The sequence below is a fragment of the Diabrotica virgifera genome, chromosome 7 (genome assembly GCF_917563875.1).
Source record: "Diabrotica virgifera virgifera chromosome 7, PGI_DIABVI_V3a".
NCBI lineage: Eukaryota > Metazoa > Arthropoda > Insecta > Coleoptera > Chrysomelidae > Diabrotica > Diabrotica virgifera.
In genome coordinates this window covers 47,606,018-47,619,951 of record NC_065449.1, presented here as the reverse complement: position 1 = coordinate 47,619,951, position 13,934 = coordinate 47,606,018, and positions in this window count along the sequence as shown.

The window sequence follows — 13,934 nt, the reverse complement described above, 5'->3', positions numbered from 1 at the left end:
GACCCGTAGAACACGAATTTGTCGGGTAACAGTTGATCCGAATGTCGATAAGATTGTTATAAACAAAGAAGTTGAGGAATTTCATAACAGCGATTTCTCGCAAAACAAAACATTTTTTTGTACTTTTTGGGCCATTCTAACCAAAAAATGTTCCTATAAGTTTTTTCTTAGGATGCATAAGTTTCGAGATAAACGCGGTTGAACTTTCAAAAAATCGAAAAATTGCAATTTTTAAACCCGAATAACTTTTGATTAAATAATAAAATAGCAATTCTGCTTAGCGCATTTGAAAGATTAAGTGAAATTTTATCTGTTTCGAATATTTGCATTACTGAAAATTTATTTTTTTATTGTTAAAATAAGCTATATATAAACACATAGTGTTTCCAGTGCCTAATACATGCGTTTTAATGCATGCTACGTAGAAATCGCCTCGCTTGCACTTGTACCCTACTCTATCTACTGGTTCGATTTTAAATGAGAAATCATTGAAAACATCACTCAAGCACTAGGTGTTTATAGCTGTGTTTAACAATAAAATAATAAATTTTTAGCAATGCAAATAATTAAAACCGATATAATTTGACTTGAGCTTTCAAATGCGGTAAGCAGAATTGCTATTTTATTTTTTAATCAAAAGTTATTCGGGTTCAAATATGGCAATTTTTCGATTTTTTGAAAGTTCAACCGCGTTTACCTCGAAAACTATGCATCATACGAAAACATTTGTAGGAACATTTTTTGGTTAGAATGACCCAAAAAATCCAAAAAAATGTTTTGTTTTACGATAAATCGCTGTTATGTAATTCCTCTTTGTTCTTTGTTTATAACAATCTTATCGACATTCGGATCAACTGTTACCCAAGAAATTCGTGTCCTACGGGTCAAAATACATAAAAAAAACTTGGGTAAGTCCATCTGAATACAGGAGGCCGTTGTACCCCCCCTGGCGACAGGACTATTAAACCCGATTTTTCCATAAACGATTGTAAATTGTAATTCATATTTCGCTTTTACTGACTGTGACTAGCATGTACTTTGTTTTTTTCGTATTAAAAGCCAGTACCTGTTCTCTACTTATATCTGATATCCGGGATATTATCCTTTGCAAACCATCTAAGCTACTTGCAAAAACTATTCTGCTTCGTCGACATATCTAATGCTTTTTAGACGCACTCTATTCTCAGAGGCGGCTTTACCTATTGTGCAGGGTGTGCGGTGTACACGGGCGCCGGGATGTTGGGGGCGCCAAAGAGCGAGTCCTTTACTTTATTTCAACATAAAATATTAAATTTTTTAATTATGAGGCGGAAGATGAATCAGTATCTGACGCGAAAATACATTTTAAAGTAAACTTTTACTATTACCTACCTATTAGATACCACAATTACTAAGGTTGACGAACGCTTCGAACTTTTAAAGCAAAATAATGACACTTTTTCGTTCCTTGAAAAATTAAAACACTGGAAGGAAAGGGCCGGTTTTTCGAACGCTAATCAAAAATGATCATTATCCAATATTTAATTACTGTCACAACTGTTAATGTCAACTTTGTTTGGGTTGCTGAAAACATAATTATTGATTACAATTATGAAATTAGTTAATTAATTATGTTAATAATTGTTATGTTAATTGATTAACTAATCTCATAATTATAATCAATTATGTTTTCAGCAACCCAACCAAAGTTGACATTGACAGTTGTGACAGTAATTAAATATTTGATAGTGATCATTGTTGATTAGCGTTCGAACAACCGGCCCTTAGAGTTAGATACAAAAAGAGCATATTGTTCTAATGTAGAAAATAAATTGTGTCATTTTGCTTCTTCAGATGTAGATAGGTTTGAGCTCTTTAATGAAATATAATTATTACCAATCTTTATCGAATATTCTACTACACCTTTGGATATTTTAAATTTTTCTTCTTTAAGTGTCATCTCCACCACGTAGGTCTGCAATCATCATAGCTATTCGGATTTTAGAGACGGTTGCTCTGAAAAGTTCATTTATTTGATGTACATCCGTATCATTCTCTCAGGTTGCGCAGCCACGATATTCTGCCTCTCCCTATGCTTTCCTTGCATGATCAATTGGAGCAAGTTGTATCTGCCTCCAATTTTCTTGTTTTGATGGTATTTAAGATTTACAATTATTTATTCATCTTTCTCAGAACCTCTTTGTTTGTGACGCGTGTTCTGTTCACGATATTTTCAGAATTCTTCTGTACACCCACAGCTCGAATGATTCTATTTTTTCATTGATGCAGCATTGAAGATCCAGCTTCATTTTAAATTACTTGTATACAAATAAATTACATTCAGGGTTCCCAAATTTGTTCACTGTCTTAGAATTTACCTCACATTTCCAGCAGGGCCTATTTTACCACTAGGCCCGTGAGGCACTTGTCTCGGGACCGAATTTAATGGGGCCCGGAAAGATCACCAAAAATTATTTTTTTAATTACAATAACACAATAAATTTTCAAAATTCTTTCATTTTACGAAGAGTTATATATACGATGATAACAATAAGAGTTATAATTAAACAATGTTTAATTGTTTAAAGATACATTTGATTTTTGTTAATAAAAAATAAATTTCTGGTGCAACTATATTTCTATTAAACAATTAATACATCTAAAAAAATTATTATTATTAAATTATATTAAGGGCCCGAAAATTGTGTAGTGCCTCGGACCTGATTTGTAGTAACATAGGCTCTGATTGCCAGTGACAGTAACGCACGGTGAAAGATCATTTTCTACATTGAAAATAATTAAAAATAATTTAACAATATTTTCGCAAAGTCAGTTGGCAAATTTATCACTAGTAAATAATGAACATGAAATAAAAATTGATGTTATTGTGATATTGAAAAAGTGATATTATTCAAGATTTTGCTAATGCAAAAGCACGAAAAGTATCTTCTTTAAATTATATGTTGTAGTATGTGCCTATGTGCGTCCTGTAATAATTCGTTAATAATTTATTATTTTTTTAAATAATCACAGAGTTGTTCTTTTTTATTCATCTAACCAATTCCTTCCAAAAAGTACTATTTACTCGTGTACCCAAACCTGTCAAATTTCCTCAGCAAATTTTCTTTTATACCTCATAGATAAAAAAGTTAATTTTTAATTAAATATTTTCAACAGATTTGGGTAGGTTGTTCCGACTCCGTGATTACCTATTGGCTCCCGACATAATTTAATATTGCATTATTTGCATCAGGATTTTTGTTTACATTATAAATTATAAGCGTACATAATACCCTCTAATACTCTATGTACTAATAGTACAGTACTAAGGTATTATAGGTACCTATTCGACTATTCCATTTTGACTGCGCGTCAACCAAAGGGCGCCAGGGCATCGACTGCACACCGGCGCTATATGGGCTAGAGCCGCCTCTTTCTGCATGCGTGAAAACGTTTTCTGAAGGCGCTTTAGTAGCAGTGTCAAAACATTTGCCTGGGGGGGCGGGGGTAGGAGGGAGGGACTTCAAATAACACACCAACCAAAAGACATAAAATATATAATTTAACACGAACTACATATTATATGCAATAAGTTGCCTTAATTTTCCTGACTGTCGAGTTTATTGGGTTTAATTTGTCTGTCTGTAGTTTTTCAGATAATATATTTTATCGCCAACCGTCACTAAAGTCATTTATTATTGTACTCATTTGCCCTCATTTGCGGCAGTAAAGTAACACTTTATTGTACTGAAAGAAGACTTTTACTTTACCTGCCGCGATTAATCGAGATTGAATATAAGTGGTCGATGGCAGTAATCGATTACTTATTTGAGTTTACATACAATTTATTTACTTTAATTATTAAAAATATTGTACAAAATTTACGACATTGTTAATTAAATTTATGCCAAATAGTGAAATTCTGTAGTATTTTGTAACTATATTCATATAAAATAAATCAAAACATTACCGATTTAGTAATTATTCAATATTGATAACAACTATCGATTAAAAATCGAAAGCGGCCATCATGCAACAGTTATCTGTCATCACTGACATACAATAATTATGACGTCTAAAATTTAAAAAAATCTTAAATTCTAAATTGTAAGTAGGTACCTAAGTGTTAAAACCAATATCAAATTGTTGGCGATAAAATTTTGAATGCACAACGTCAGTAGACTCTTTATCGAACTCGTCTGTTATTCGCCTTGATCGCTAAGCTCGCTCTGCTCATAATATTAGACTCGTTCGATAAAGAGTAAAGTAACGTTTACACGTATCCAGTAACTGGCGCCAGTCTCACTGGAATGCGAGTGCTTGACTAAGACAGCGCTGGATAGGTTCGTTTACACGTATCCAGTAACTGGCGCCAATCTCACTGGCACTCTTATTAAAAATCCTAATACGGCCACTGAAACCACAGGTACGACAGCGCCAGCGACTGGAACGCTGTGTTTACACGTGTCTACAACCACTGGCACGGGGTTAGAGGCGAGGCGGACGAGTGCCACTGGCACGAAAAATAGACCAGCCTTCTATTCGAGACAGCGCTGGCAGACAGCGCTGGACTGGAACAAAAAAGCGTTTACATGATGCCAGCACTGTCGTTCCAGTGCGACTGGCGCCAGTTACTGGATACATGTAAACGCGCCTTAACTTTACTGGCTTGGTACTTAAATCATATTTATGTTTCAACAAATTTTTCTTTAAATCTAGAGCGTGTTGCGGCGGAATTCCCCTTCTCCTTCCCCCTGTAGATCCGTCACTGTTCAGGGTAGTTAATTAAAGATTAAGCGGAACTGCAGATATGCTGGTATTGGATAAGTGTGAAGCATTCATGAAAAATATGATAATTCTTATGTCGCTCTGGCAGCACATTTTCTATCGCACTTCTTCAATTTTCTTATGGCGTTTTGGAGGTTTCCTGAAGAGTAAAATACGAGCATCTATTTTTGACTACGAATTCATATTATGTAAAACTTCCTTTAGGAAGAAAATAAGTCTCTCTTCTTTCAATAATAAATATTTTCGTTCACTTGACTGTGAATTGGTGCACTTAACTTAAATCGAGCACCTGAATGCAATAATTTTAAAAGCTGTAGCTTCAGAATAATAGTTTTTTAAATCTAGGTCCTATGGACTTTTATAATCTACGCACTGAGAATTATCATTGACCGAACTTTCGTTAAATTTGACCGGGGCCACTTTTCCATAAGGAGGGTTGCAAGGTCCTTTATCGCAATTATTACAGTTATTCAGCTGATACTCGGTCATCGGAGGTTTCTTCTAACAGGACTCTTCAACGTGAAGGTGAGGTAGACATTTTGGTTGGAGAGACTTGAGACATAAAGCTTTTCTGAAGATTACATATGAGAATAAATTATAAAGCGTCGGATAGAAATCGCATCCTTACTGATCCCTCTTCCAATCAGTATATTATAGTACATACATCATGTAGCATCTATAGCTTTAATACCTACTTTCCTTCTTCTTTAAGTGCTGTCTCCCAATCGGAGGTAGGATATCATCATCACTATCTTTACTTTATCTACCGCTGCTCTGAATAGTTTTATGGGATTGCATTTAAACCAGTCCCTTAAATTCTTCAACCATGACACTCTCCTTCTTCCTATACTTCTTCCTCCTCATCATACCTTTCCCTGTATTATCAGTTTTATGGGATTGCATTTTAATCAGTACCTTAAATTCTTCAACCATGACACTCTCCTTCTTCCTATACTTCTTCTTCCTCATATCTTTCCCAGTATTATCAGTCCTATAATTTCATATTGCTGTCCCCTCATTACGTGTCCCAGATATTGTAACTTTCTTACTTTTATTGTGTTTATTATTTCGTATTCTTTGCTTATTTCTCGCAATATTTCCGTCTTCGTGTTCTTCTGTGTCCATGCTATTCTAGGCATCCTTCTGTAACACCACATTTCAGATAACTGTAGCTTATTAATATGTTCTTGCTTCAATGTCCAGCTTTCAAGTCTACATTGTGATATCGGAAACACGTAGCATCTTAGAGCTCTTACTCTCAGTTCTAATTTAAGGTCTTTGTTGCAGAGAACTGTTTTTATTTTTATAGACGCATTTCTTACTATTTGTATCCTGGCCTTTATTTCTGTTCTTTGATCGTTATTGTCTGCAATCCATGTTCCTTGGTATTTGTATTTATCAACCCTTTCTATCGGTACATTTCCCAAATGTATGTTTATTTGTATATTTGTTTTCGTAGTTATTATCATCTACTTTTATCTCCTTTTTATGTACAAAACATAGCAGGGCAAGTTAATAAAGCATTTGCTGTAAATTTCTCATTCTTTATTGAGTATTTCTGTCGCTGTCTGGTTTGTTTCAAGGACTTAATGTTTTTTACTCACAAAGAGATAAGAAAATATTTTTTTCCACCTACCTCTACCGAAAGTATACTTTTCCGGACCTGATTGTAGGGAGCAAAGTTGTACTTTTCCTCCCTAGGGAGGAAAATATTTTTCCTCCCTAGGGAGGAAAAGTAAAAGTGACGTCATGGTATTTCATTCATGAAATGTAACTTATTGACGCCCTGTACAATATCTATTTTCTATTACGTAAGTTTCTATACATTTTAACGTTTATTTATAAAACACTCTGTATTTTGCAGAATGGTAAAAAACAGTAAATTGTTATTTTGATTTAACAATGTTTACATTATTAATTTGACTTATATTTGACAGTTGACAGTTATATTGTACGTACTTGTTAGTTTTAGTTCTAATAAATTTTGTTGGTTAGTTATATAAATAAATTAAGTAAAAATGAAAAAATGACTTGTTATTTGAGGAAGGTGGAAAAACCATATGTATAACATGGGAGTAAAGTGCCTTTTCCTCCCTTGAATGATTACTGCCCTCCGCTACGCGTCGGGCAGTAAACTTCATTCTCGGGAGGAAAAGTAGCACTTTCCTCCCTTGTTATACAAATAGCTATTACTGCTAAATATCTAGGCTACTCTCAATTTTTTTATCCTTTGTTCTTATTGGTACAGAAAAAGGTACGTGACAAAGATATAGCTCGTTAACTGAAACGGAGAACTTTTACATTTGATTATTTACCGATACAAAACAAAATCTTTTTCGCTTAACGATCACCGAATACGTCCTTTATACTGTTTTCCAATAAATACTTTCGGAGTCATTCTAGGTCTTTGAAATTTATTTATAAAATGGAGAAAAGGTCCCTTATCCATCAAACAGAGCAAAAGGGTAGTATTCTTTATTACGATATTGGGATTGGATCGGCAAGAAAGGAGATATTAGGGCGTCCTGGAGTTAATACCATCTGCGGCTAATGCTTAAGATAAACTACGGGGTTAAATGAGATTCTAGAAATTCTGTCCCAGTACAGGATTATGTGAAGAGCAATCCTCTCTATTCGGCTTTATTATAAGTACAAGCAAAAAATGTGTTCATTGAAACGAAACGGTTTGTCGATTTTTATGTTTTGGCCTTGATATTTATATATTTGTAACAAAAAAAGTATTTTTTACAAATAAAAGGCAGTTGGAAATCATCATAGCTATTTTAAGTTTTGAGGCAGTAGCTCTAAAAAATTGTTGTGAGCTACATCCAAACCATTCGCTCAAGTTTTTCAGCCATGAAATTCGTCTTCTTCCGATGCTTCATCTGCCATCTATATTTCTTTGCATTATGAGTCGCAGGATACCATACTTCTCGCCCCTCATCATATGTCCGAGATACTGTAGCTTTCTTTCATTAATTATTATAAGTTTAACTTCCTTCTCTTTACCTATTCTTCTCAGTACTTCATTATTCGTAAATCTATCTACCCAGGAAATTCTCATAATTCTTCTGTAGGTCCACATTTCAAAGGCGGTAAGTCGTCTCATTGTCTCTAGATTTAACGTCCATGATTTCACTCCATAGTATAGTACACTGTATACGTAACATTCTTTTAGGCGTACTTTAAGATCTAATGTTAAATCTTTGCTACATAGGACCTGCTTCATTTTCATAAAATTAGAACGTGCTTTTTTATTATTTTAGTTATTATTTTTTGCTATAAGTGTCCTTAGGTAAGTGTACTTTTTTACTCTTTTGATCTGCTGGCCCTCTACTGTCAAGATTTAGTTAGTATTATAGTTGTTTTTACTAATTTTCATAAACTTCGTCTTTTTTATGTTGAGAGAGAGTCCGTACTCTATGAGTCTTTTCAGGTCTTGCAAACTATCGTCTATTATTACTGTATCATCTGCATATTTGATGTTGTTAACTAAGACTCCATTTACTCTTATGCCGACTGCTTCATCTTCCAGAGTTTCTCGAATTACCTCTTCAGATTAAGCGTTAAATAATAGAGGATGCAGCCTTGCCTGACTCCTCTACATAGATATTTCCATTTCTTCAGATGTTTCTTTTTCAATTCTTACTTGCTTGCTGATTGTAATAGATGTGTGTTATTAGCTTTAAATCTCTTTCATCTAGGTTTTTATTTTTGAAGTTATACTTCTTTGGGCGCGATCGGAGTAAAATTTAATATACGCGAATTCATCAAAAACCTTGGTCCCCGACGCAGACGCATTATACCTTTGCTCTAATTGGGTATTCAAATGACATGACAATAATTGTTCAATATGGAGGTATGGATAAACAAATATTGTATAAGTATATTAGTTTTTATTGCTGTGAGGACACAGATAAAAGCAAGTTTATAATTGTAGTAACTTTTTAAATACTTAGTTTTTAAAAGCAACAGGTACGTACTTAATTGTAAATGTTTCAGTATTGTAATAAAAAATTACATAGGTACTTACCTATTTGGAAAATGTATGTACCTATCTAGTAGGTAATGCTTTAATTTACATAATTTGATTACCAACAAACTTTATACCACTCTTCATCTAATATACCTATTGTTCTCTTACTCTGTTTTGTTGTATTTTAATATTTTAATTCCCTTTGTGAACACACACATACAAATTCAAACTAATTTTATTAAACTCAGAACTGTCAAACAGTAAAACGTTCAGTTAGCCTATCTTCCCACGTGAAAAGTACGTGTAAGTGGTTAGGTAAGTCGGGTGACGGGTGTGTGTAAGTGGATTTCAAATCTAAGCACGCGGGTTCGAATCCCAATGCAAGTTTTTATTTTTTTTATTTTTTTATACATTTTATGATTGTGAATATATTGGTTATATAATTTTTTTCAGAAAATGCGTATTTGGTTAAAATTTTTGCCAACAATTAATGTTCAGAAATCATTTCTTTGTGGCATTTTTCAATGTGTTTGTGTGTGTTATATTCTTTTATTATTTTAATTTTTGGTATTGTTTTAATAAAAATGTTTGGAAAGTAGTAAGTATTAAAATTAATTTAATATTTAAATAAAATATAAATAAACTGTTTAAAGTACATATATTAATTTCGTTGGAATCATATAATAAAAGTATAAATTCTTTACGTGCGTACAAAGTACACACACATTATTTTTTTAGAATTTGCATGAGTCGATCATGTTTTACTTTATCCAACGCTTTATTGTAGTCTAAAAGACAAACGCAAAGAGGACGGTTAACATCCAAGCATATCTGTGTCAGCACACTGAAGGAGAACAATGCCTCTCTGGTACCCACACCATTGCAGAACCCATATTGAGTGTCACTAATATCCAGCTCCAGTTTAGAGTCTATCCTGGCGTGGACACTTTTCAACAGAATTTTCAAGTTATGTGACATTAAGTTTATGGTTAGATAGTCACTGCACTCTTTGGCATTCAGTTTCTTTGGCCAACACACAAATTCTGATGTCAACATTTCTCTAGGGATTATTCCCGTAGTATAGATCTCTGCTTACACTATATATCTATTCGGATGTCACCCCTAAACTCCCGAAAGTAAGCCTCCAGTACCCTGAAGAGGTTCAGGTCTAAACGGGGAATTGACAACGTGTATTCGTCTTCGTAGTAATTTAGGAATTTTTTATTTTATATTGTCCCTTTTTTCATATTGTATTATGATTTATGTGCTCAAAATAAGGATTAAAGTACCAAACAAATACTTTTCTCTTTCGTGCTACTTTTGTACGTATTGATTTTCCCTCCAATTTTACCATCACTATTCCCAAGGGTAATAAAATATGATAAAATTAAGCACATCATTTTGAAATACAGCCCTTTGAATGGGGCCTAAAAGTTTTAAAATGAATATTGTTAAATGGATTACTCGGTTAGAGAATTTGAGAGTTTGGAATTTTAAATACGAATTAATCGCTCGAAAAATATTTATTCAGCCCTCGAATACTGAAAGTGAAAGTTAAAGGTGAACGTTAAGGAAATCAGAGCATCTTGAGAATTTCTACCTTTCTATTTAATTTATCGATTATTTTTCTAAGGCTCACAGTCTTAATGGAATCAGATTATAATAAAAAATAAAATAGGGACTATATATTTTCGCATAGATGCGTCATGGGAATTAATTTAAGAAACGTGCCGTGTACATTTAGGGGAGTGCATATATATTTTCACTTCGGAAAAAATCAAACAAGATAAAACTTTCTGTAATTTCATTAAGAAATGTTTAATAAACCACATATCAAAAAGTTCTACTCGAGAAGTGGGTGCTTCATTTATTAAAACAAATGAACTACGAAGTTTGATGTTTTTTTAAATACCTCCGAAAATATAAATTTTAGAAAAAACTGACTTGACCATGGAAAAATTCAGAAAATTCTACAAAAAAAAACTTTATACAATAAAGAATTTTCTAAAATTAAATCTATATCTTTTATAATTTTTTATTTATAACGGTAAAGCCACTCTTCTCACAAACATTGGCGCACTAGCCCAATAAATTACCGTTTTGGAGTGTAATTTCCAGGGGCAACTGCGAATTGCATGATAATTTGGATTTAGGTTCTACTTACCGTCCACTTCAAAGTTGAATTTGTGCCGTTGGTTGCTTTTACTTCTTCTTCTTCTTCTTCTTGTGCCACTCCTATCGGAGATTGGAAATCATCAAGGCTACCCTGACTTTGTTTACAGCTGACCTAAAAAGTTCATTAGTGGTGCAGCCAAACACTCTCTCAAATTCCGCATCCACGACATTCTTCTACGGCCTGGATTCCGTTTTGCTTCTATTTTTCCTTGCATTATATTTTGAAGTAATGCGTATTTATGACCTCTAATCAGGTGACCCAAATACTCGAGTTTTCTTCGTTTTATCGTTAATAAAATTTCTGGGTCTCTTCCTATCCTTCGTATTACTTCAAGATTTGTGATTCTATCAACCCAACTTATCTTCAGCATTCGACGGTAGCACCACATCTCGAAACTTTCACTTTCACTTGCTTTTACTTGGGGGTGACATTTACCCCTTCTCGGGGGGTGAAAAACGTGTGTTTAAAATAAGGCCGAAAATGTCGAAAGTCAATACTTTTCGAGTTATTTGCCATTGAAAATGTTGATTTTTCGACAAAAAACTACGTTTTCAGACAGTTTTTCCCAAATAACTCAAAAAGTAAATATTTTATCGAAAAAATATTTTTAGCAAAAGTGTAGCCTATAAAAAAACGAAAAAAAATGGTGTACCATTAAGTCTACAAATTGAGTAGAAGCAAAGTTGTAGCTCATGAAAAATACGTTCTTATTCGTCTAATTCCAAATCGAATAGTTCAACGCGAAATCACCGAAGAAAGAAGCGTTTTTCGGGAAAACCTTATTAACAGTTTTAAAGTATCGAAAAAAAGCTTATTATTTGAAAAAAAGTTGGCCCCTTTTTTTTTGGTAAAAAAAATCGTGAAACCTACCTCTATTTAGCACCCTAAATGAAATTAATCGTTCGGCTTTACCATCTATTTTAACTGTATGTGTATTGTTTATATGATCTGTAAGTTTGATTGGTTTAAAGTGCTTATTTTTGAAAACATTTGGTTTTATATTAAAAAAAAAAAAAAATTCTAAAAATTTTTGAAACATTTCATTTTTTCAAAATAACTTAAAAAGTATTAGTGATAAGAAAAATCTTAAAGAGTAAAAAAATGTAGGTTTTACTATTATAAATATGCTAGTCTCATTTTGTTCCTCCGTAAGGCAAAAATTGGTTAAGATAAGACTGTTCAAAATTTGCATACACTCGTGATTAGCGACCCATTCAAGCTTTCTCAATTATAACCCTTTCAAAAATAAATACTTTAAACCGGTAAGACTGACAGATCATATAAAAATAGATAGGTAAATAAATTGTTTGTAAAGCGGTAGCGATTAATTTCATTTGGGGAGCTAAACACGACGAGATTTTCATGATTTTTTACAAAAAAAAAAAAGAGGGCAACTTTATTTTGAGCGTAACTCGCTTATTTTTAATGCTAAAACTTTTGTTAACAATTAAAATAAAGCTTTTTATAAACACTTTAAAAAAGTTTAAAGGAGGTTTTTCCCGAACCTTAATTTTTCGGTGATTTCACCTTGAAATATTCGATTTGGAATTAGACGAACAAGAACGTATTTTTCATGAGCTACCACTTTGTTTTTGTTTGATTGATAGACTTTACTGATACACCATTTTTTTGGGATTTTTATAAGCTACACTTTTTTTAAGGATATTTTTTTCGATAAAATATTTACTTTTTAAGTTATTTGCGAAAAACCGTCTGAAAACGTAGTTTTTTTGTCGAAAAATCAACATTTTCAATGACAAATAACTCGAAAAGTATTGACTTACGTAAAAAAGTCTATAAAACAAAAGATGCTTAAAATCAGTCAATTTATACATTTACGGTCTTATCTTGAACGTATGTTTTTTCACCCCCGAGAAGGGGTGAATGTCACCCTGAAAGTAAAAGCAACCAACGGCACAATTTCAACTTTGAAGTGGAGGGTAAGTAGAACCTAAATCCAAATTTTCATGCAATTCGGAGTTGCCCCTGAAAATTACACGGTATCGCCGAATTTCCCGTTCATTTACTGGGCTACACTCTAAACTAACGTACGGCGAATGCACGGTTATTTTTTTTAATGTAATTCTTTAACTAATGGATCAAATGAAATTTTACAAATTGAACATGAAAATAGAATAATTAAGCTATCTTATGGTTATAATAGAAAGAAATAAAATGTATGGGTATAAGTACGGTGTGGGCGGAAAAGGAGCCTTACATGAATTTTGTTTAAAAATGATTTAAAAATGTGTAACTAATACAATTTTTCTTATAAAACTCTCAATTTTGCATAACTTACCTATCAAGCATTTTACTAAATGATGTTTTATTAAAAAAAATCTCAAAAATTTAATTCAAATGATATGACGTCTCAAAAAATGTAATTTTTGAAATCTTCGTAGTTTTATAGAATTACCACCATTTTAAGACGGTATTACTCAAGTTTGAACAGATCTATTACAGTTTTATAAGTGCTTTTTTAAAGCTTAGAATGCACTATTTAACAAGCACTAAATTATTTTACTTTAGAAATAAAATAAACTATTTCTATTTAAGAAAATTAAGAAAGATAACAAAAATGTAATACAAAAACCGAAAATTACCAGCTAAAAAAATGTTCATACAAAGTGATCAAAACTTTTTTTGTAAAACTTACCTAAAATACATTTAATAATAAGCTTCAACAATTATAAATGTTCAGCAAAAAAAATTCTTTTCAGTTCTTATACAGTATGTCTGCGTAACTTGGAACATATTAATAACTTTTTTATTATCAGTTTTACGAAAAACTGTTATTCTTTATAAAATACTCTGCATCGTATATAATCTAAGTAGTTAAACAATTAATAAACAATTATTAAACAATTAATATATTAAACAATTAATAAACAATTAGCGGCCAAATCTGCGAGTAGAACTTTTTACTTTAACATGTATATAAACTAACGAAAAAAGTTTTAGAAATAAGGTTGTTTGAATTTTTCCGAAACAATGCATGCTTTCGTTCTAATTGCA